At 37.3% G+C, this 25711-nt stretch overlaps 2 long non-coding RNA genes across 2 annotated transcripts in view; both read right to left on the bottom strand.

Annotated features, from left to right (window-relative positions):
- LOC146464044 (uncharacterized) overlaps window positions 1–25711 on the bottom strand; it is a 198706-nt gene that overhangs the window by 103413 nt on the left and 69582 nt on the right. The gene's annotated exons all lie outside the window — the stretch shown is intronic.
- The window catches only part of LOC146464046 (uncharacterized), a 35740-nt gene continuing 32758 nt past the window's right edge, over window positions 22730–25711 (bottom strand). Inside the window, exons 2-3 of the long non-coding RNA XR_014856733.1 lie at window positions 24528–24591; window positions 22730–23818 (exon numbers count right to left, since the gene is read on the bottom strand). This is a non-coding gene — a long non-coding RNA (uncharacterized LOC146464046). The remainder of the gene's footprint in view (window positions 23819–24527; window positions 24592–25711) is intronic.

The following is a 25711-nucleotide window of genomic DNA, read 5'->3' as shown; positions in this document are numbered from 1 at the left end:
TTGAGAAATAAATACATAGCAATTTCTAACATCCCCGATGTAACCCAAATGATTGTAATAATAAATCCAAACACCCACTTTTTAATAATACGATGTCTAAATGGTCGAAACGTCGCGTGCGCTCGTTCTAACGAGATCGCAGTGAGGCTTGTAAGAGAAGCTGGAACAAACAAACGCATAATGTAAAGGTCAACAATAGGAGGAAGTCTTCGGGTATTCCAGAAGGAGCATAATTCTCCAAACGATACAAAATATGTGATATCTGTACATCCTCCAACAAACATATCTGCAACTGCCAGGTTAATCACCAGGTACATGCTGCGCTTACGAAGACTGCGGTTTTTGATAAAAACAATAATTGTAAGAATATTTAGTGTTAATATAGCAACAGACTCGGTCATGAATACTGTAAGCCAGGCAATGCACTCAGATGAAGAGAACCACAGGGAACTTGCTTCATGTTTTGTTCCGTTTTGCTGATTTGAAGAATTAATCATCTCTCTGAAAAAAAAAAAACAACGAATTGTATCAAGGTGAACTGTTTCTTTGTTATTCCTGATCTGTTTAGCAAAAGTGTTATAAATTTGCCAGTGAGAAGCCAAATCAATGTTCCCAAGCCAGATAGCATCCACTATCCTTGACCACCTGTTTTTCTGCTGTAGAACCTGGTTATTGCACTGAAGTTTTACATCATAAATTTCAAAAATAAAAGATAAAAATAAATGAAAGCAAAGGAAACAGATGGAAGTCTTGACTAGTGATGTCAGCACTCTGCTTCAGGCCCGGTTTCCCCGAAAACACAAGCCGCAAGATTCCATCTTAACTCTTTAATTTAAATGCAAGCGCAAAGAAGAATTCAAAACATTTTGCCTCGCGTTTCACAGGGGCGAAAGTCATGCTTGCTTCACCATCAAAAAACAGTCCTTAGCTACCGATCACTGATTGCTCACAATGTTGCATTAATCACGGTACACTTTCATGTTTTGAAAGAGAAAGTGTCAAAGGTCGTTTCCGTTTACGGATTTCTGTAATACGCTGCCATTTTGTCCATTTGCAACATCAATGTCACAGTTACTAAGTAATGACTATTTTTTTAGTAGCTGCTGTATGATCTGAGTGTGCGACATACTATTCAAGACTTGTGAAAAACTAGTTAAATAAAAACTATTTAACCTTAAAAAAGCCCTTTCAGAATTAGAATTTTTAGTCATTACATACCTTACCAGGGAAAAAAAACCGACTCGCCAGTGCTGGAAATAATTCTGAAAAAAAAAAACGTTCCTCTGCAACGGGAAATGAATGTTAAATTCAGTATTTATGTATATTTTAACATTACAAGGAAAAGCTTGATTCTTTGATTTCTGGTCTCATAATTGATGCTTTTTTCTTGCTAGTGAACTAATTTTTTTTCATATTTACTAAGGATATAACATGAACGAAAATAAGGTGGATGATAAAGTGGACCGTTAAATCCAAGATGGCGGCTGTACACAACCAGTAGGCACATAGAAAGCCACTTTTTTTCGCGAAATTCCTCCCTGTACCAAGAAAGTTGTGTATGCTAGGTTTAAAGCTTTTTAGAACTTTTCTGCATGTTTTTATTGGCGCTTTTAGGATTTTCGTACGCTAGGGATTTTGGGTAAACGTACCAGTCATCATATTTTTTAGTGTGATACGATACGAAGTCGGCGTTTTGTGTGTGAATGGTAGCCCTATCCGATATGTTTTTGGTGACGGCACAAGAGCTATCCGGCATAGTGTAGACATAGCCTTACCCTGTGTAGATGTCCGCGTGGGCTGGTATATTTTATTGCAGCGGAGAGTTGGCCACGAAAATTAGCCCTCGCCTAGACTTGCTATAAGTCGCATTCTTATGGCGCCGAAAGAGAACATTACTAGCGACGGAATCGAGGGGCTAGAAAACCAAAACGGACTTCAGAACAATCTTCGGTAAACATCCCGTCAGCTCCGCAAGCTAATTAACCTGATTCCGTTGTAAAAGATCTGAAGTATGAACAAACTTTTTGTGGTGAATTATCCTTAACAAGTTAGCTGGTGTCCTGAGTGACAAGATTTCCTAAAAAGTCCTATGAAAATACAATGCGCTAGTCTTAGACAAGGAGATTTCTCAACGAAACTAACACACTTGACAAATTTTGTCGCCCGTGCGTACATCCAGAATATATATGACGCTATATAATAACTTGGAAAGATGCTATTCTGCTACTTTTTTACTCCAGCAACCTTCTCGAGATGCAAATTTTTCCTTATAAAATTTTTAGTTTTCACAGCTGTTTTGCCTGTTTTTGAGCAGCCACATTTTGAACTACACAGGAGAATAAAAAATGGCTGTCGCATTCTTACTCGTTATTAAGAAAAACTAGCAAGCTCATGTGCAACCAGGTCTAACTCTGGTACCACCGTCGTATCTAAACAACACTTTAGTGTTCGTAACATCTTACTGTAAAAAACAGACAGCTGACTTGGTGTTCTTTATCGAGTTTTCTGAGTTCCCTTAGCTTAAGAGTGGCCGTCTGTAATTTTCAACTAATGTGTTTTGGGTGAGAAAAAATAAAATTCCTCAAACTTTCTCAGAAGAAAGGACTAGATGAGTAATTCACATTTATGCAACTTTCAGGTCAATCAAATAAATATATTAGCTGCAGGACAAATATTTCTTGTCTCTTTTGTGAGCCATTTCGGCAGATACAAAAATCGGTTAAATTCAAATGAAAATATTGCCAATGGTACATTACTAGACTTCATAAATGTACACCCCAGTTAAAGAGCAACGTCTTCCCTTCAAATATATGCAATAAAATTTTGGGGCCAACGTACCTACGAATTTTGACAGTTGAAATTACAAAGTGCACTTTTGTAAACAAACGCAATCTTTAATTAGCTCAACAACGACGAGTCAATGACATACGAGGGAAAAACATTACAAAATCCACTTACGTGCTGAATATACTCTGATCTGGAGAAAAAGGAATGCTTTCAGTTACCTTCCCAATGGGATGGCGGAATGGAAACATGCTTCCGTGGAATTTGTGCATGATGAAGTTTATACAGACTTCGACAAAGAAGGCAAGCTTTGACCATTCTTTGACTGTAACTCCCGCTGTTCGTCACGGAAAGACTCGAGATCCTTACAACAACTAAGGTCGTCAAGCTAATGTTTCCTTTCCGACAATAGAAGAATCTTTTCTCTGGCGCATAAAGTAGCGAGAGATCTCCTGATCCAGCAGTTGGCAAGGCAAAAAAGATTGCGTTACATACACATTGTCGTCCCCGATCACTCAAATGATTATCTGATATCAGTTTTAGAGAAAACGTTTTTTCATGTGAAGCGATATCAAATGAGAGGATATCAGATACAGACTACTTAGCTAAACAAGAAAGCAATCAAGCGCCTACTGCAGAAACTGAACATTCTATGTTTCTCCTAACCTGCGTTAATATATCGCCGATTTTCAGTCTTGGTTCCCGAAGGGGAGGGGAGTGCTACGTGAGAAGTAACATAACGCAACTCAAATAGCGGGCTAGTTTTAATCTAAATTTCTTGATCAGGTATTATGGTGGAATTGTCCTTTTTATCAAGCAGACTTGCAAATGTTTTCTTAATTAAGGATAGGAAAAGTGTAACTTCAAACTATAAATTTTTTTATTATTGCATTACTACTCTGGTTCAGTTGATTACCTGCTCTAGCTAGGAGTTACATTAACTACGCCTCATTTTGCAAGGAAGCATGACGGACGTCGCATGATTTTAGACGTGCTTTTCTGTCCTTGACACAACTCTTTAGCGCTATACTCATCACCACTGCAGGAGTTGCTGCAATAAAACTACATGTTCCACCGACGAAGGTTGAGTAACCGCATGTCGCCATGACCTGTACTAAGAGCCGATTTCTGAAATTATTAAATATCGGGCGTCAGTCGTGAAATTTCGAATTCCCTCATATTCTGGCCATATAATCTCTATAGTGGAGTATTTTCAAAAATAACGTTAAAAATTTCATCAGCGTGTTATTTTTCTCGAAATCGGGCAAAGTTTGAAATACGGCAAATGTAGCGTCCTTTCGGTCACGAAACTTACTGAAAATTACCCATTTTCATCTCGCTCGTAGAAAGAAACGCAATGTCCTCCATTAATGAAATGTTTACAAAATATAAACACATCCATCTTCTTCATAATGAACTAGCTAAATTTAGATAAGCTAAAAAATTGGAAATGTTTCGGCCGTTAGAAGAAACCTCATTTCGGCAGTTTAAAAATTTAGCAAATTTCATCCAATTTCAACACAAAAGAAACCCAATTGGTACGTCAAGTTTGAATTCAAAATGAAGACATTGTTGAAGCACAACCTTTGTAGTTTACTGTATTAAAATATTTCTGGCGGCACTGCAAAAGTACCCCGTCGAGAGACCAAACTGTGAAGGGTACTTTGACACGAGGAGAGCCTGTGAAACGAACAACGGCCGTGACGCTACAAATCAAGTCCTTTGTTGAATATTATCACTTGCGACGAAGAATATGTTTTCTATAAGCTGTACAGAAATTGCTAATAGTAGCTTATTCCCTGTTGAACTTAGTAGGATAACATTTTGTATGATTTTGTCAACTCATGTATTTTTACACATGTAAAAGTCAGGATTAGGCACATTTTGCTATTAATTGTGTAATTGGAAACTGTTTAAAATATTCTGCTTCAGCTACTTTCAAAAATACAACAGTCAGGAAATACCAAAAGTCAGAGTATTCTTAGGCTTTACTTCATCTATTGATTGATTTTTTAAGACAGGGAAGGCAATTACTTTAGAATTATCAAGCAAACATTGTATAAATTCACTTCGAAGAGGTCAAAGTTAACAGCAGCGATCAGCTATGTGATTGTCGCATCAAATTATGAATATTTATGAAATAGCTATAAAATAGCAGTTTATTCTAGCTCTGAATTTGAAAAAACCTCGCTAAGGAAGACTTACCACAGTGATCTGATCTGCAGCGCCAGTAACTCCTTTTTAAACGGAAAAAGTTGAAATCCTTGTAACTGCGTGACTCTGACAAACTAAGGCGTGATCAAAACCGCGTGGGACCTGGTAACCGAACTATTTTCCCACCCGCTACGAGGATGAACAAGTAACATACGAGAAACAATTCCGTATTTTACCTCTGTAAATATGTAGTTCTTCAAGTTCCTAAACCAGCCGTCTAGTTAAATATACACTCCCTGTGCTTGATGGATTTTGCATCTATGATACTGCAGCAAGTAGAGTCAGGGTCATAAGCTCCAGGTAGAGTAGACATTGCAAGCTGTATGGGGCCACATCTGCATTTTATGTCTACACGAAGCATCTTCCTTGACTGCAAAACGGTCAAATTTTTGTCTTTCAAGTGGAGATACGATACTCAAGAAGCACAAACAGCCTGGAATGTCATTCGAGTTTATTTTTCCTACTGGCTAAAGTTTATGTGGCATGCCACAAAGACACTAGCTTGTTGAACATTAGCCAGTTCAAAGCTCTCAGTTAGTGAGAACGCCCAAATTTCAAAACAAAACCCGAGGGAACAAAATGAGTGGAATTGTGCAGAGAGAGGGTGCTTTTAAATTTGGGTTCATGTTTTCGCGGTTCTCACTGTTCTGGAGCTTGGAACAGGCTAGGCAGCAAAACAGTCTTTTTGTGCGCTGGTCCGTCGTAGGATCATGTGCGGTCGTTTCTTGTAGGAAAATGTCTTCTCTACTTGCTACTGTATCATAGATGGAACCTCCAACCATTAATTTATGTGAGCCTTTTGCTGTAGTTAAGAAACATTATTTATAGTGACTGTCCACTTCGTTTTTGATTTTTGCAAAGAAAAGTGCCATACAGTGGAAAATATGAGATGACTGTTAAAAAAGGGGCATTAAGCTGTGCTCTAAACGTCCGCGAGTTCTCACGCCCAAGGAACCTCCCTCCCCCCCCCCCCCTCCCCCTCGCCAAGAAAAGAAAACGTTTTTCAAGCACTGGGAGTGTATATTTGGCTAGAAGGCTGGTTTAGGAACTTGAAGAAGTACATATTTACAGAGGTAAAATATGTCGGGAAAGAAATAGGTAATGCTTAACTTGATTATTCTGTGATTAAATATTAATTAGAAATTGACATTTGTAGCACAAAGAAGTTAGATTTCGTGACATTAGATTTCACAATAATGTAGACAAAGTCCGAGTATATTTACGATATAAAACGATGTAACTGTATGCATTTTCTTAGGCTAAATAAGGTGAAAGAACGTGCAATTTTGTAATAGACAGTTAATTTAGATACATTACAATGGGAACTTTTACTGTACATGTGATTAATGTAAAAATACTGCCTTGCGCAAGGATAGAAGAAGAACCACTGTATACTTAGAATGTTAAAGTTGATCGTTGATCGTTTAGATACGTTGATCGTTGTGTTACGAACGTTAATATGTGAGAATTGTACATAGCTGTAGATTGTTGGATTGGATTAAATCGTGTTGTTACATCGAAAGATATAGTCCTCTTGATTTGTTTGAACCAGCGGAGCGGGGTTAAAAGAATACCGCAACAAAATACGGAATTGTTTCTCGTTTGTTACTTGTTCGCCTTCGTAGCGCGTGGGAAAATAGTTCGGTTACCAGGTCCCACGCGGTTTTGATTACGCCTTAGTTTGTCAGAGTCACGCAGTTACAAGGATTTCAACTTTTTCCGTTTAAAAAGGAGTTACTTGCGCTGCAGATCAGATCACTGTGGTAAGTCTTCCTTAGCGAGGTTTTTTCAAATTCAGGGCTAGAATAAACTGCTATTTTATAGCAATTTCATAAATATTTATACTACGATGCGACTATCACATAGCTGATATCTGCTGTTAACTTTGACCTCTTCGAAGTGAATTTATACAATGTTTGCTTGATAATTCTAAAGTAATTGCCTTTCCTGTCTTAAAAACTTAATCAATAGATGAAGTAAAGCTTACAAATACTCTGACTTTTGGTATTTCCTGACTGTTGTATTTTTGAAAGTAGCTGAAGCAGAATATTTTAAACAGTTTCCAATTACACAATTAATAGCAAAATGTGCCTAATCCTGACTTTTACATGTGTAAAAATACATGAGTTGACAAAATCACACAAAATGTTATCCTACTAAGTTCAACAGGGAATAAGCTACTATTAGCAATTTCTGTACAGCTTATAGAAAACATATTCTTCGTCGCAAGTGATAATTTAACAAAGGGCTTAACTTGTAGCGTGACGACCGTTTTTCGTTTCACAGGCTCTCCTCGTGTCAAAGTATCCTTCACATTTTGGTCTCTCGACGGGGTACTTTTGCAGTGCCGCCAGAAATATTTTAACGCAGTAAACTACAAAGGTTGTGCTTCAACAATGTCTTCATTTTGAATTCAAACTTGACGTACCAATTGGGTTTCTTTTGTGTTGAAATTGGATGAAATTTGCTAAATTTTTAAACTGCTGAAATGGGGTTTCTCCTAACGGCCGAAACATTTCCAATTTTCTAGCTTATCTAAATTTAGCTAGTTCATTATGAAGAAGATGGATGTGTTTATATTTTGTAAACATTTCATTAATGGAGGACATTGCGTTTCGTTCTACGAGCGAGATGAAAATGGGTAATTTTCAGTAAGTTTCGTGACCAAAAGGACGCTAATTTGCCGTATTTCAAACTTTGCCCGATTTCGAAAAAAATAACACGCTGATGAAACTTTTAACGTTATTTTTGAAAATACTCCACTATAGAAATTATATGGGCAAAATATGAAGGAATTCGAAATTTCACGACTGACGCCCGATATTTGATAATTACAGAAATCGGCTCTTAAGTAGCAATTGCTTTGTGTAAGGGCCAATGATTGTCACGAGGGAATAAATAAAAGCTCACTTTCGACTATTAACTTTTATACCTCTCAACCCCTTCAGTAAACGTCGCCAAACTGAACGCGAAATTACTTGATCAGCGGTGGACAGACAGGTGGGTGGACAACTTTCTCTGCTTATGTCACGCAATCCAACTTGTTGACAGTTCGTAAATTTTTGCGAGACTTAGTTACGTGTGTTTCACAGATCCTCACCATCTGGCTTCAAAAGTATTGTACAGGCCCGAAAATGATCCCCGGACCGGAAATGATCCCCAAATTGAACGGCAAATGATTCCCGGACGGGAAATGATCCCCAGATTGGGCCGCAAATGATCCCCGATCGCCTCACCATAAACATTGAATGGAATGGACTCAAATTTGGACAGTGGATTTAAATTTTATACACTTCGTTTTTTTTTCCCCTTAATAACACTAGTCGTTATATTAAGTTATATGCATATAACTTTCACAACTTTAAAAATTATAATGTAGAAGCTCAGTGCAACAGAAAATTTTACTTTATATAAACTGGAATATACATGCAAGTTGTTCTCTCAGGTGTGTAGCCTGCAAACGCAGACATATTAGTAGTTTTAGTTATTAAGCATTTTCTTTATATAAATAATTAACGAGGGATCCGCTGTAATTGGCTACGCTGTAGTGGTCTCCCTGCCTAATTATTATATCTTTGGTATTTTTTTTTTTTTTTGTTTCTTTTGTTTGTTTCCATTCTGTTTGTATTTTAGTTAGGCGAAGCTAAATAAATAAATAAATAAATTTCCGGCTGTCGAGATTTTCGCCGCCGGAATTCTCTCGACAGCCGGAAATACGTCTACGTGCGCAGGCTATCAGGCGTCGCCTTTGCTGCGTTAGCCGGCTAACTATGATATATTTAGTAGAAATTTCTTCAGAGGGAGATTTTGAACTCGGCCGTTCTTATCTCGGGTGTATCGCCAGTAAAGGACGAGCAATCGGGTGTGTCGCCTTTGCTTTGCCGTGTTTAATTATTTTACTCCGGATTTTTCAATTTTTCGAAGCTTTTTGACTGAACCGGAAATAATCGACTGCACGCAGTGAGTAGTGAGTAGTGAGTGATTGTTGATTGCTGTGAACTTTTTACAATGGGATGGGTGAGACTAGCATTGCACCGAAAATGTGGTTTTAAACTATCAACAGCACTCCCGTAAACAATATGCCTCCTGTAGTGATCGAGGAAAAAATTGGATGGCAAAATCAGTTGCCAAGGCATGCGGCTCGCCATGGAGGGGGACAATGGTCTCCTGTAGGTCTATGTCTACGACAGTGTGTTTTGTAAAAAAATATAGAAAAAAAAAAAAGACTGGAAGTCCAACTAGCGGCAAAACGAAAACGAAAGACAAAATCAACATATTACGCGATAACGTATTGGAAGACCGAGGCTTGAACGTTATGCCTAAGACTAAGATCCGATTAACAACAAAGGCGACCATAGTGGGTGAGATTTGACCGCCATCTGAAGTGCATTGACCAATTCTCCTTCCTTTTTCGAAAAAAAAAAAAAATAGAATAAAACTTGCGAAAGTCTTAACTTACCCGCTCTTTAATTTGGAGGAGTTTCGTACAATTCGTGCACATTTTAGGCATTGCAATGGTATAAGTGCATCATATAAATGTATGTTTCAGTTTATAGGTAAATTGTTCTGTTGTACTGTGCTGCTATATTATAATTTTTAAAGTTGAGAAATTTGCATGCAGATAGCTTAAATATAACGAGTGGTGTTATTAAAAAAAAAAAAACAAGGAATTGTATAAAGTTTAAATCCACTGTCCAAATTTGAGTCCCTTCCATTCTATACTTATGGTAAGGCGATCAGGGATCATTTGCGGTCCAATATGGGGATCATTTCCCGTCCGGGGATCATATGCGGTTCAATTTGTGGATCATTTCCGGGCCGGGATCATTTGCGGGCCTGTACAAGTACCATCCACTGCAAAGATACGTTTCTTGTAGATAACCTTTGGCTCACGTATGGAATAGAAGTCAAATAATTTATCAATTTAGATTGCTTTTGAAGGGCGGAATTTGCTTATCTTTTGAACAGGTGGTGTGACAATTAAACAATACGTCTTCAAAACTTGTCTTGTTTCTTTCAAAATTCGCGGATGCTTCATCGAAAATATGTTTTTAATCCACAAAAAATATAACAGGAAGCAAAATATTTTGTTCACTTCGGGTATTTCATGACACGAGGGGATTTTAGATTGTTTTCCTCCGTATGTCATTCACTCGTCGTCGTTGAGCTATTTGAAAATTTAGTGTTTGTTTACAAAAGTGCACTTTGTAATTTCAACTGTCAAATTTCGATATTTGAAGGCAAGACGTTGCTCTTTAATTTATGAAGTCTAGTAATGTACCATTGGCGATATTTTCATTTGAATTTAGTCGATTTTTGTACCTACCGAAATGGCTCACAAAAGAGACAAGTTAAAAAATGGATAAAATATTCAGCTTTTTATTAAAATGGAAATAACAGTCCTAAATTAATCATAAATGTCTTCTGATTTCGAGTTCCAACTTGGCGTTTAGTTTTAGTTACGTTTTATATCTAAACCCAGGTGTTACCGATGCGTAGTAAAATGATCCCTGAGTGCCTCCCGAGAGCTGAAAAACCAAATTATTTGTCCTACAGCTAAAATATTATTTGATTCACCCGAAAGTTATATCAATGTAAATTACTTACCTAGTCCTTTGTTTGGAGAAAGTTTGAGGAATTTTATTTTTTCTCACCCAAAACACATTAGTTAAAAATTACAGACGGCCACTCTTAAATAGCTTACCTGAGTGAAGGTTGCTGAGCAGTGGTGATTCTTGTTCGGATATCAGGCGGAGAACAAGCGCTTTCAAAATGTTACTCGAAAAGAAAAACTGAGTAATAGGCAATTTAGCAGGATACGTGCTGTGAATAATGTAAGCCGGTAAGAATAGTTTCCTGTTTTAATCAATTACGTGTTACCCGTCTGCGTAAATAGATTCTTGTCAATCACTTGCACGAAGCCTGGTTGACATCAGCGACATAACGACATCAAATATAAAGAAAAAACCTGATCTTTTCTTTATGTCGTTATGCCCATATCATTATGCCATTACGTCGTTACGTTGCTAGTGTGAACCAGGCTCAGTTATACACTGGCGTAGAGAACATACGTGTGCGTCTTAAAGACCTAGTACAGCTATTGTGCACAGGAAACAGGCTATGAAGTTTGTGATTTAGCGGATATTTCAGCAAATGCTTCGCCTCATTATTTCACCAATGTATTTAGCATAAAGGACAAAACTAGCTTAAGACAGATAAATGGTCTTCATAAATTAAAAGAGCTTGGCAACGGGTGCATTTTCGGAAAACTTGTGCGTGTGAGGTTAGACAGTATCTTGATAACCAAACGTCATGAGTATCAAAAATTGGCTATCAAGTCAAACTTCTCAGTCTGGCCAATATTTACACTGAAAATCAAGAGTGACATGTTCTTTTAGTTTAGAGTGTCCATTTGTTGGGAGCTGGTTGTTTGAGACATGTCGATGAGGCAAAATGTAAACAATGACGTCAACAAAAATATCTCTTACAGTTTCTTCAATGCATAGTTATTATTTCATTCTTATTATATGTTATTTCACTATTTTTATTCTTATTATTATTCTTATTATTATTATTATTATTATTATTATTATTATTATTATTATTTTATCACGGTTTGTCCATATCCTATAATGAATACCCGCTGCTATTATCCTGTCAATTGATGGTCGAAGTTTCCTATACAGCGTCCGTTGCAGCTGTTCCAAGGCAGTGTTTTTAAATTTTTAAACTTAAAAGTTTGGTCTCAGTTCAAAGCCTTTGGAATAAAGCCCCAATAGTAAAACTTTGTGCTGAAGGTTTCCACTTTTGGGTCTTCGTTAAACTATCAGCTTTTTTAGCGTTTTGGTGATTAAAATGAGATTTTTCTGGTCACCTAGAAACTGCTGCTTTGAATAGTCCATGCTGATCTATCTGGAACCGTCTGTTCAAATCAAAATTTGAATATGCGCAAACGACGCACTAATTCGGTTAGTAGGCCAAAAACTGATCGCTAAGACTCGAGATTCCGTGAGGAGGCCATGGGTGAATCACGGGTACATCAAGGCACCCGAAAACAGCGAACCTCGAGCGAAATAAACATTAACGTCCTGTATCTACACGCCATCTTCTGCACTTTAATATAGTAAACTAAATCTAATTAGCCTGGGCTGGTTCAATATAATTCCAACTTGGCATTATAACTTGCACGATAATTTGTACAGTTTAGCTGCAAAGTAAAATTAAGTTCATTTCTTACGTGGTATATTTATTGCTTTCATAAAAACTATCATTCCTATTGACATAAAAACTCGATCAAGTCTTAAATTAGACTGAATCCTTCGTGCGAAAGGTTAATATCAGTTATTATTGATCTGAAAAGTCAAATCAACAATAGATTTTACTAACATGTAAAAGCTACTCTAGGTGCATCACCAACTGTATCCTCTATTCTGTTTGTAAAAATATACATTGTATCGTCATGTGCTGATAAAACAACTTCATACCTTATGTCACGTGCGATAACTCCCGCATCCTGATATAGCGGATCTTTGTTTAAATGTTTCACCTTCTTAGCATACATTACCATAACTAAGGACAAAACTAGCTACTGACAGATAAATAGTCTTCATAAATGTAAAGAGCTTGATATACTTATTATTTTCGGAAAATTGATGCGTGGTAGCTTAAACAGTATTTTGATAAAAGAACGTTATAAGTATGGAAAATTTGCAAATAATGTATGGCAACTCTTGCCACCAAGAGTGTCCATTTGTTCGGAGCTGGTTGTTTGATATGTGCAAATGATCAGGCAAAATATAAACAATGGCGTCAGCAAAGATTCTCCTATTGTTTCTTCATTGGATAGTTCTTATTTCATTGTTATTTCCCTTTATTATTATTTTTTCATATTATCACCTTTCCCCATATAATGGATATCCACTGATATTATCCTGTCGTCAAAGGAAAACAGACTCTCGATGGTCGAAGCTATAAAACTTCCGTTGCAGCCTTTCCAAGACCGCTATGATGATTTAGCTTGAGTTCAAAGTCTTTTCTTTAAACTTGTCAAACGTTCAGGCCTCGATAGTCATGTTTGAGGGTTCGAACTCATACTTGTCCATCACTGAATTTATCTCAAATATTGTTCTTTTTATTTTTTGTTTAAAAGGAAGTCGTAGCTTGTCGTGGATAATTGCTGTTTGTTTTTCTGGCAGTTTGTGTATAAGTTCCGTTCTTTTTTTTTATTTTTGTGATAAAAATTACGTTTTTCTGGTCATAAAATATGGCTTTTATGAAAAGTTCATATCCACCTGGAAGCGGCATTTCACATAAAACTTTTGAAAAACAGCAATCATCTCAGCAACGCGAAGCTACAAGCGACAAGGAATCAGTTTGAAGACCATGAACTGATCGCACGACATCAATCACAGCCTCAATAGGCCAATCAATTCGAACCTGCCACATCCCTACCCCCGGGGAAGGGGGCTGGAAAATTTCAGCCGGAATTTCCTTCTATTTCTAGAGGAATTCGTGCACGAGTTTTTCGTAGTTTGGGCCCCAAAATGGAGTTTGGGAGTTTCCCATGGACAAGATATGTCCTATTGTGAACGAATGGATCACTCAAAACGGCTTCTCATGAATGAAGCGGGTGGTTGATGTGCAAGCCTGCAAGCCCAAAACTAATTATTTTGCGAGCCGGAGACATTTTTTGTCGAGACCTTGATATTTCCGCCAAAACTTCCAAATGTGGACATAAAGCCTTTTATAGTCTTGATTACATGCGGTCTACAAACATACGTAGCCATAGTTACACTCTTTATTGGACGTATGAAATTGTATATTCTCGGTAGGATAGTTGATTCAAAGCGATCCGATGAAACGTTACGGCCGAAGAAAAACATATATAGTTTTATGACCCTTTAGTCATGTCACGAATATAAATCACTATGAGAGTGATGTATTATTGGGTCAGTGACACAGGCTTAATCGGAGAAAGGTTCTCCCAATAGGAGTCGAGCCTTTGACCTTCCGATTACTACTTTGGATGATCTACCAATACAATTAACTTTATGTAACTTGTCTTGTCCATTTACAACAGCACTACTGCAGGGTAAATGCAAATTATCCTACCTAGACCTGGAAGGGGGATTCTGAAAGGGACGACTTTAAAGATGAATAACGTTTTTAATGTTTGAGCAAAACCCCTGAAACTTCAGGACTTTTTCAGAATTTTGCCTGGGAAGAAAATGATGAGATCGGTCAGTGTTGATTCACGTTATGTTGCTATAGCAACGAATTTTTGACAGAATTTTTTACCTTTCTTGCCGTAACTTGTTTGTACCAGATGTTAGTGTTCCTAAACCCGATTGCAAATATTCCCAGAAAAACTCTTATATTTTCGCCGTGGTGCTACGCAAGATGATCATACTGTTCACAGCTTGAACTTGGGCTGCCTGTGGTGCTATTCGGTTATCAGATGCGAGCATATAAGGGGGAAGGGTTTTGATACCTTTCCCCGCAAACGAAGCTAAACATTTGAAGAACGTTAAGTCCTACTCACCCGGAATGGGCTACTTTCAGTTCATGAAAAATTCAGCTTGACAGCTTAGCGGATACAAAAGCGTGGAGGTGAATAAGCGTGTTATTGAACTCTTTTGTCTGTTTCGTTTAAGCCTTAGCTTACAGCCAATTGCAAGATGAACAGTAATATATCTAAAGTTTGTCATTGTTTTCGTAAATGTACGAAATAACTTGACTGAATATGAAATCGCATAAGGTTTTCAAATGCAAATTAAGAGAAAATAGGAAAATATAGCAAAAGAAAAAACCGTTCGGAAAAAGAGGCTTGCTCAAGTAGAGGTGTTGGAGTATTTGGAGTAATCGGTGCGGAGGGGAGAATCGCAGGCGCATCGCAGACTTTCCAAGTATCTCAGTAGAATGATCTCGATGGGGCAGCTGATAGTAGAAACGGCTCGTCGGTCAGGGTTGTTAGGGTTGTAATTTTTAGATTTGAATTGCATGCATGAAGTTGTTGGAGAAGTGAAAATGAGGTTTTGATTTGTTTGGTAAAAAGATCGAGTATAGTGTCCTTAAACAACTTTTTCGTTGGCCTGACTGATATCTTTGCCAACAACTTCCTCGAACTTCATTCAGCAAAGAAAAACTTGATCGGATTTACTATGACTTTCTTCTCAAACCTCCCACGTGAAAAACTCCATCCCTGGAAAAAAATCGTTCGGTGAAATAGTGAAGCCTCTCCAAAAGGTAACATAGAGCTGCGTGGAGCCATGGTTACTTGAGGGACTGGTTATGAAACCTTGCCATGAAAACAATGGTGCTGCAATTTATGCTAAAAGGGCCACGACCCTGCACAGTCCTTTGTTTTAACGTTCACACCACAGTTGAATATTTTAATAAAAACATTTCGATTGGTCAGTTGCTCCCACACATTCCAAATTCTATTGTTGTTTGTGCAGGGTCAAGGCCAAAAAGGCAAATAAAAACATATAACAAAGAAGTTTGTAAGGTTTCATAACCATTGCCTTCAATTAACTATGGTGGAGCTGTGCCAAAATAAACACCATGAGGTTAACAAGCAATTAGTTTAAGTTTTATTTCTTGAAGCTCCTTTGTACATAGACTAACCTTTTTAAATAGACATGAATCAAAGATGCATCGATCAAAACTGATCAAATAAGTATCAAAACTTTAGTTCAATCTCAACTATCGACTCAAAATCTAACAGATATGCATGCAAATAATGGCATTGATTATGTATCGAATCTGAAAAAGTACACCAGTATAAATTACCATAATACCATCAAATAGCTAGTATATTGCGACTACAGTGTTATTCACTAGAAATCAGATAACGATTATAATATCATCCTCTCTTGAATGTCATCCAATGTGTATTGAAATTTCACGTCTTTCAGTTGAAATCAGGGAAAATGTTAAATACTATTCAAAATATTAATAACCAATTGTGACAAAATGAGCAAGCAACGTTTCGATGTCTATATAACATCAGTCTCAAGTTCAGCTAAAGCAAAGTGATCTTGATTGTTGTTCAACCAAACGCTAAGTACTTGCTCCAGCTAATCATAACGGACGTAGACAGGGATCAATCAGAATTCCCAACAAGTACATGTAACCGGCGCCAAGAGCGGGAAGAACAGTGTGGACAAGTCACGATTGGTTTTGGTTTTGCTTCTCATTGGCTGAAAAATAATGACGCGAGTTTTCCTAACAAGTCACAAGCCAAAATAAAGCAAAACGAAAACAAAAGTAAAATTGATTTCGACATTTAATTGAAAACACCTAACTTAATATATGTAAATACATGTATAATATCTGTGTGTACTAAAGAAGTCTTAAATGCTATAAATAAGTTACCTAAATGAATTACTGTATACTCATCTAGCTTAGGTAAAAGCTACTTTAAAAAATCAAGATGACTTAAAGAGCGGTTTTCAAATGAGTGTCAAAAGTACTTTCGCTAATGCTTTGGTTTGGCTCACTGCGCAAAGTTCGCGCCAAACCAATCGCGGTTTGCTCGCACACGTTTTCCCGCGTTCGGCGTCGGTTACATGTATTTACTTCAAATTTTGATTGGTTCATTGTGCTGTTTGCGTCTGTTGTTATTGACAGAGTAGTTACTTTGGCTTTGGTTTACGACGCTCAAACAAAAACCGTACGGCTCTATTCAACAGTTATTTGCCGATGCTGCAAATCAGTTTAATATGACAAATCAGAAAATAAAAAAAAAAAGGCGTATGAAATCCAGGACACTTGTACAAACACTATATTTACTTTGAGAAGTTGGTGTCTACTAACATCAAATATTTGTTTCGCGCTTCTTAGATAAATTTCGGCAGTGTATTGTGCCCCTCTATCCTGGCTTTTCTATTTTGGCAAGAAATCATTGCCGTCTCTCTTTACGTATGAATCATTGGTCGAATAAAGCTTGTAAAAGCTGTAGATATCATACCGGAGGTAACGTGATCATTGTCTGTTGTTCACGCAACTGAGCTTGACTATCAAATAATGTGCAATAAACAATTAGAAATGAGACGCGGTTTCAATTTCTGAATCATTTAAATTTCCGCTCCATCTTGAAAATAAAGGCAGAACACAAATTTGTTTCTCAATTATTTTGTTGTGAAATGTATTAATAATAACGATGTTTTCGTTCGAAATCAAAAATTTTTGCAAGTGAACTATTTTCTGTAGAAAACAGATGTGGGCTGAATTCGGCTAGGATCTCTGTGTAAAGATGAAAATCATCCGGTTAGTGGGCTTATCTGAATCTAACAAACGTTTTCAATGTACAAAAGGTTATTATTTAAACACAAAAGTTGCACTTTGCAATTCATTCCAAACAAAACAGAATGATCATTATGAGGACATTCCAACCTTACTTAATAGCCATTGTCAGTAACTTTCGAGACTCCGGCGACAGAAGCGAAAATTCGATTTTTTTTTTATTTGCCCCAAAAGACCCTTTTAGTAAACCATTTTCAAAAATAATATTCAAAAGTTTCAGCGAATTTTTGTTTTGGAAATCGGCCTCAACGTGCCCGATGGCCCGATTGAAATTATACAAATTAGTACATTTTCAAAACTCTCGTTCAAGACCGCTAAAGGCAACGTTTTCTCGAGTTGATACTTTTACAATCGTTTTTACATCCCTTGTGCTTGCTTCCAAACTATATTTTATCTCGACCTGAACATTCTTTCATTTGAAGTTGTCCACGTAACGAATACAATGTTTGCTATTCCTTAGATGGAGTGATTTTTGCCATATTTCAAATTACCATATCATCGAGGGTATACAAATATACTGGTAATGAAATAACTTTTTTGAACGGGCAATTTTTCTTATTCATCATGTTAAAATATTTAGTTTGGCCCGTGAAAAGTGAGCGCGCTAGGTCGAGATGTGTGGAATGCACTTTGACACAATTCGCCATTTCAGTACTTCATGTTCCTCCTGTTACTTTGCACGTGTCAATACAGTTCACGGAAGCTTTTAGATAAAAGCCAAGGTCTCTGCTTTCATTTCATGCTTTTATACACGTAAATAACTAGCTTTAAACTTGAGTGCTCCCCATATTAGCATTAAATTATCAAATGATTCTTTTCAGGTGAAATTTTCGAGTTTATTTTAGCCGTTCCAGCGAGATGAAAGAGCCGTACCCAGGGAAATAACTTGAAATAAGTGAAATTAATACCCTCTCTCTCATATCATGCTACACTTCCAAACTACCGTTATTTTTAAGCTAGAAAGTGTAAATGCTCCTTTTTTACGTGACCTAAAACGGAATTTGCCTAAAATATTACGAGTAAAGTCCACCGAAGAAAAACTGAAAAAATCGCGCACCGACGTAAATGTAAACATCAGCCGTTTCTCAACTTGCCACATGGTTGAAACGCGTCTGTAGTTTTACCTCTGTACACATTTATGTTCAGAAAGTAGAAACAAAAAATCTTCTCTATGCCCATCTGTATAAATGCACTCGCCAATCAGGCTTGCTTTTATGTTTTTTTGTCGAAAATACTGAAGAATAGTGCAACATTGTTACTCACTGCTTTACTCGTTGCGGTTCAATCACAACCGGATAACACCACTGAAAACTACAGATATAAAGAAATGCTCTTGCTTGTCTACAATCGTTACTTACATTATATCTGGCGTTATCACATCCCCGAGACAAGGCTGAAAATTCCGCATATTAGAGATTCATAGTTTTGAACAACGCGAATAACTTTCATTGCGTGACATGTGGAATGTGATACACAAACGCGCGAAAAGCACAGGAATAAACAATGTTAATACTAGAGTCTTATTTCTCTGAAAGTAGATTTCATTACTTACTTCGAATTCCGTAAGTGCGGTTGCCTACTAGCAAGAAAGAGGAGTTTCAGAAACCTATCTCTCCGAACTACCTTTGAGAGGGAAGGAACCTGCATACTATACTTAGTAGCGTGTTTGTTAACGATCATCACCAAATGCATTTGCTCTATGCTTCTGGTCAACTTGAGTTTTGACTGCCATGTTCCACCCCCACCCAATCTCCCGTACCTCCAAAATCCCACCAAATAACAGCAAAAAAACGCAACAAAAGAAAATAAAACGAAACAAGACAAAGGAAAAATCTCAGTTGCGGTGGTTTTGTTCAGGATTTTTATTCTTCTTATTTTGGAATTTTTCATACTATTTAATTTTTTATTTTCATGGGCAAATGTTGGGACTTGTCCGACTGGTGTTACGCCAATAATACTTTTCACGCAACCACTGGCTTAGACTAGTTGGCAGCGATTGAGGAAGGAGAGGAAAAAATTTTGTGCTTGATTAACAAAGAATCTGACACCTTCACAAGTGATCTACTACAAATATCTGGAGGGCAGACAAGTAAGGGCATTTAAATTCCTTTAAGTCGGACTATTAATTAAGGTTAAACTCTTATCTTAAAATTCGATCAGCCCTTCCGTCAGCAATAAGGCAGAATAATGTTGTGTATTTCCAGTTAACATTTTATCACCATCAGTGACTCATCTCAAACAGACATTAAAGCGAAGTTTGACTGCAATTTACTTTAACAAGTTAACCTGAAAATAATTCTTTTTTTTTCGTTCCATTCAGGTGAACGTCCTTATTGCATTGACTAACAGTAAAACACATTGCAAATCTTGCGCATCTTTTGAGCTTGATCCACAACTTTTGTGCTTTGATCCATGGCGAAAGACAAACTTCACTCTCCAAAATATATTAGCTTTTTGTTTGAGGATAGTATTGAAATACCGGATCGAGGTTTCAAAAGGTCTTAATTTGTTGACTTGATTTAAATTAATTTCTGTTTTACTTTTCCTGTAATGTTATTGAGGAGAATCCGGCACAGACAATGCCGAGTGAATCTCGGAGGAGAATAACTACATGATTATCGTTTCAGTCCATTAAATATACCTTGCAGACCTTGACTTGCCTCAATTTCATCTTGTAATTTCAAAAATTATTTTTGCACTGTCATCTGACAGTTTAATCCTGTACTTTTCGCGCGCATGTGTATTACATTTCACTTGTCACGCAATGAAAGTTATTTTCGTTGTTCAAAACTATGATTCTAATATGTGGAATTTGAGACAATTTTCAGCCTTGCCTCGGGGATGTGATATCGCCAGATATAATGTGGGTAATGATTGCAGACAAGTAAGAGCATTTCTTTATATCTGTAGTTTTCAGTGGTGTTATCCGGTTGTGATTGAACCGCAACGAGTAAAGCAGTGAGTAACAATGTTGCACTATTCTTCAGTATTTTCGACAAAAAAACATAAAAGCAAGCCTGATTGGCGAGTGCATTTATACAGATGGGCATAGAGAAGATTTTTTGTTTCTACTTTCTGAACATAAATGTGTACAGAGGTAAAACTACAGACGCGTTTCAACCATGTGGCAAGTTGAGAAACGGCTGATGTTTACATTTACGTCGGTGCGCGATTTTTTCAGTTTTTTCTTCGGTGGACTTTACTCGTAATATTTTAGGCAAATTCCGTTTTAGGTCACGTAAAAAAGGAGTATTAACACTTTCTAGCTTAAAAATAACGGTAGTTTGGAAGTGTAGCATGATATGAGAGAGAGGGTATTAATTTCACTTATTTCAAGTTATTTCCCTGGGTACGGCTCTTTCATCTCGCTGGAACGGCTAAAATAAACTCGAAAATTTCACCTGAAAAGAATCATTTGATAATTTAATGCTAATATGGGGAGCACTCAAGTTTAAAGCTAGTTATTTACGTGTATAAAAGCATGAAATGAAAGCAGAGACCTTGGCTTTTATCTAAAAGCTTCCGTGAACTGTATTGACACGTGCAAAGTAACAGGAGGAACATGAAGTACTGAAATGGCGAATTGTGTCAAAGTGCATTCCACACATCTCGACCTAGCGCGCTCACTTTTCACGGGCCAAACTAAATATTTTAACATGATGAATAAGAAAAATTGCCCGTTCAAAAAAGTTATTTCATTACCAGTATATTTGTATACCCTCGATAATATGGTAATTTGAAATATGGCAAAAATCACTCTATCTAAGGAATAGCAAACATTGTATTCGTTACGTGGACAACTTCAAATGAAAGAATGTTCAGGTCGAGATAAAATATAGTTTGGAAGAAAGCACAAGGGATGTAAAAATGATTGTAAAAGTTTCAACTCGAGAAAACGTTGCCTTGTCTTGAACGAGAGTTTTGAGAATGTACTAATTTGCATAATTTCAATCGGGCCATCGGGCACGTTGAGGCCGATTTCGAACTTTCCCAATTTTTGCTAAAATAAAAATTTGCTGAAACTTTTGAATATTATTTTTGAAAATGGTTTACCAAAAGGGTCTTCTGGGGCAAATAAAAAAAAAATTCGAATTTTCGCTTCTGTCGCCGGAGTCTCGAAAGTTATACTGACAATGGCTCTTAAGTTTTTGTTTTGTCAATTATCGTGCTTGTCTTATCATCGTAGGAACCAGAATCGTGTTAGCCTCACCACTTCAACCGTGTTCAGCCACATTAATTTGTTAATAAGCTTAAGCACCAAAAATTATCATTATTTCTCATTACTCTTCAGGTCAGTGTGCTTGGACAATAAGAAATAGCAATAAAAAAGTAAAACTTCCCAAGGAAATGGGTGGCAGAGAAAAAAAGCTAAAAACCTGATTATGACTATACTGTAGTCCATTAAAACTAATAGGGACCTTTAGCAGAGACGACGACGACGCCGACGGGAACGGAACTTAAACAATTTCCTTTGCGTCTTCCGAATAAATTCGCGATGGTTTACAATCATTTAGTTTGTGTAATGTGGTCGAATTATCCAGGAGCTAACGTCGTAGGGGCGCCTTTAAAGTTCAGAAAGAGGAAGGTGAATTAATGATCATGCGTTCATGTTGTCCTTAAAACCTTAAATATGGTCATTTCATGTTGTTGTTTTGCAGAGGACGGGAGAGAAATATACCAAAGAATATAATGCACATGCATAGCCAGTGTCTTGCTATTTAAAACTATTGTTTTCTGACGTTCTCGTTGACGTCGTCGTCGTCGTCCCTGCTAAAGTTCACCAATAACGATCTAGTAAAGCAATATATGATTGTGCTAGTTCGCTATGTCAAAGTTAAATGAGAAGCTACTAACCTAAAAGACCAGGTCAACAAGTAAACACCTAATTAGCTGTTGGGAATCTTTCTAACAGCTACATAACTTAGATACGACGCCATAGACATACGACCATAATTTAATAATTAAAAGAATACTTGTTATAACTCCAGGAGCAGCATTAACGAAACCCTCATAAGTAAAGACGTATCCTTCGTATTGATCTTTAACAATAGACTATCGATATTCCTACAAAAGGCTTTTATTAAGAAACAATACTGAAGAGATATCTGGGCTTGCATGCGCCGATCACAGGAACGTGCTCTAGATTTCAGTATCCACTCCTCCCTCGTCTATCAAAGAGCTCACAAAGACCTTCGCATTGACATTCTGAAATAATATTTTCTACTCATTTTTATCAATTGTTTTTTGTGTAAGTAAATTGCAACATCAAATGAGAGAGGGATCTGTCCCGACCGCTGACATAAACCACCCTAAACTGAAATGCGCTAACACAAATCATTGTAAAACGTAAAATGGATAATTGCGCCAAATTTATATTTGTCAAGATTACATCTGATATGGTCCGTTTGAAATACGAGAATGACTTAAATGACGAAGACCACTGTCAAATGCAATAGACCTGTTTTTGTTTTGAAATTCACTTGGCAAGTTCTTTTTCAAGTGTTCTCCTCAGTTCATTAGATTTTATCTCTTGAGAAATCAACTTCAATGTAAGGCTTCCAACCAGTTTAGCCGATAACAAAACTACATGTCAAGAAATACCAATGGTAATCACAAGGGACCAAGGGGAATAATCTCAACTTGTCTTCGCTGACCGCGAAAGAGTGAAACGAGAGCTCTTTTAAACTCTGGCATTCTGATTGCATATAAAATAGGATTGACAAGAGAGTTTGCAAAAAACAAAACGATGAAAGCGGCAGAAAGACGGGATGTTACCCACAAAGGAGCAATTTCCGACAGGGGAATAAATATCGTATATGGAAGCCACATCAGTAAAGATACCGCAGTCATAATGAACAATGTCTTGGTTAGTTTGCTATCTCGGCTGGCTGCACCATGGTGCTGAGGATGAGCTTCACAAGAAATCTTGGCAACAATGGACGCTTAAGAAATACAAATGACAAATAAACAAAAAACATTGAATGAAATCCAAATAGGGAATCGGCTCACCGAGTAGCGAAGCAAATAAATAGCAATTGGTACCAGCCCAGATGTAACCCAAACGATTGTTATAATAAATCCAAACACCCACTTTTTAATAATACGATGTCTGAAAGGACGAAACGTCGCGTGCGCTCGTTCTAACGAGATCGCAGCGAGGTTTGTCAGTGAAGCTGAAAGAAAGAAGTACCGTATGTAGCTTTTAAGAAGATTAGGTAGTCTTCGAGTATTCCATAAGAAGCATGATTCTCCAAGCCACACAAAATTTTTGATTTCTGTACATCCTCCAGCGAACATATCTACAACTGCCAGGTTGATCACTAGGTAGATGCTGCGCTTACGAAGACTGCGGTTTTTTATAAAAACAATAATTGTAAGGATGTTAAGCGTTACTATAGCAACAGACTCGGTCATGACTACTGTAAGCCAGGCAAAGCACTCAGATGAAAAATACCGCTGGGAACTTGTTTCATTTTGTGTTCCGTTTTGCTGATTAAAAACATTAACCATCTCTCTGAAAAAATAAAAGGATTATGTTAGGGTGAATTGTTTCATTGTTGGTCTGAATCTGTGTAGGAAAAGTGTTTACTTATTCTTAAATTTGTAAACGGAAACCGAAGCAATTTTATTAAGCCTGGTAGCATTCACTATCCCTGGCCACCTGTTTTCCTGCTGTAGAACCTGGTTATTGCACAGAAACTTTACATCTTAAATTTCAAAGAAGAGAAAGCAAAGGCAACAGATGGAAGTCTTAACTAGTGGTGTGTCTAGCCAATGATCCCAGAAACACATTCAAGTACACAAGATTCTATCTTAATTTCTTTTGAACACAAGCGCAAAGAAAAGTTCAAAAAAGTTTTGCCTGTCCAATTTGTGCACGCGTTTCACAGGGGGCGAAAGTTATGCTTGCTTCACCATCAAAAATCAGTCGTTAGCTACCGATCACTGATTGCGCACGATGTTCAATTAATCACGCTACATTTTCATCTTTCATCAACAAAAGTGTCAAATGTTGTCCTCGTTTACGGATTTCTGTAATAAGCTGCCAATTTATCCACTGCAGCATGAATGTCACAGTTCACTAGGTAATGACTATTTTTCCAGGAGCTGCTGCGTGATCTGAGTGTGCGAGATACTATTCAAGAGTTGTCACAAACTAGTTTAAATAAAAACTAAATAACCTAAAAAAAGTCCTTTCAGAATATGAATTTTTCATTACATACCTTACCAGGAAGCAAAAAACTCAAATCGTCAGTGCTGGAAATAATTCTGAAAAAATACTGATCTCTGCAACAGGAAATGAATGTTAAATTCAGTATTTATGTATATTTTAAGATTTCAAGGAAAAGCTTGATTCTTTGCTTTCTGGTCTTGTAATTGATGCTTTTATGTTATTAAAGAACTAATTGTTTTCATATCTACTAAGGATATAACATGAACGAAAATAATGTTGGATGAGAAAGTGGACCGTTAAATCCAAGATGGCGGCTGTACATTTTCCCTTAATGCCTTGGGAACCTAACACAGTCAGTAGCCACAAAGAAAGCAACAATTGTTTGCAAAATTCATCCCTGTACCAAGAACATTGTGTATGCTAGGTCTGAAGTTTATACAACTTTCCTGCTTGTTTTTGTTTGCGCGTTTTAGGGTTTTCGTACGCTAGGGATTTGGGGTAAATGTACCAGCCACCATATTTTTCGGTGTGGTAGTTTAACATTAAGGCTATGTCTATACTATGCTATACTATGCTATACTATACTATCTGGATTGCATTTTATGCAAACAGAACAACCACAGCAGAACCATTGCCGCCGCCATCTAATTCTTCTAGAATCCAATCCTCGCTCCTCGTTGTTGACTTCTTTTTCGGTTCGATTCTCTGTTCACCCAACTCAAGAAAGTGTTACAAAAACCTACCTGATATGTGATGATTAACCGAAGCAACGCAGCATCGCTCCGGCACAAAAATCGATACGAAATTGGCGTTTTGTATGTGAACGCTCGCCCTATCTGATATGTTTTTGGTGACGGCACAAGAGCTCAAGAGCTATCCGGTACAGTGTATACATAGTCTTACCCTGTGTAGCTGGCCGTATTGCCCGCGCGCGCTGGAATATTTTATTGCGGCGTAAAGCCTTGAGCGATGTTAGCCACGACAATTAGCCTTCGCCAAGACTTGTTATAAGTCGACTTCTTATTGCACCGAAAGAGAGCATTGCTAGCGACGGAATCGCGAGGTCAGAAAACCAAAAGGGACTTCGATCGGGACAATCTTCGGCAAACATCCCGCCAGCTCCGCACGCTACTTAAGAGCGCCTGTCCGTAAAAATCAAACATATCGCGGCAAAGGTGGAAAATTCGATTTCTCTCATATTTTAATATCAGATAGGCTAGGATATAACTAAAA

Source organism: Pavona decussata, unplaced genomic scaffold (assembly GCF_977016875.1).
Source record: "Pavona decussata unplaced genomic scaffold, jaPavDecu1.1 SCAFFOLD_169, whole genome shotgun sequence".
In the NCBI taxonomy this organism is placed as follows: Eukaryota; Metazoa; Cnidaria; class Anthozoa; order Scleractinia; family Agariciidae; genus Pavona; species Pavona decussata.
The sequence above is the reverse complement of the archived record's forward strand: the minus strand, read 5'-3'. Positions and strand labels throughout refer to the sequence as shown.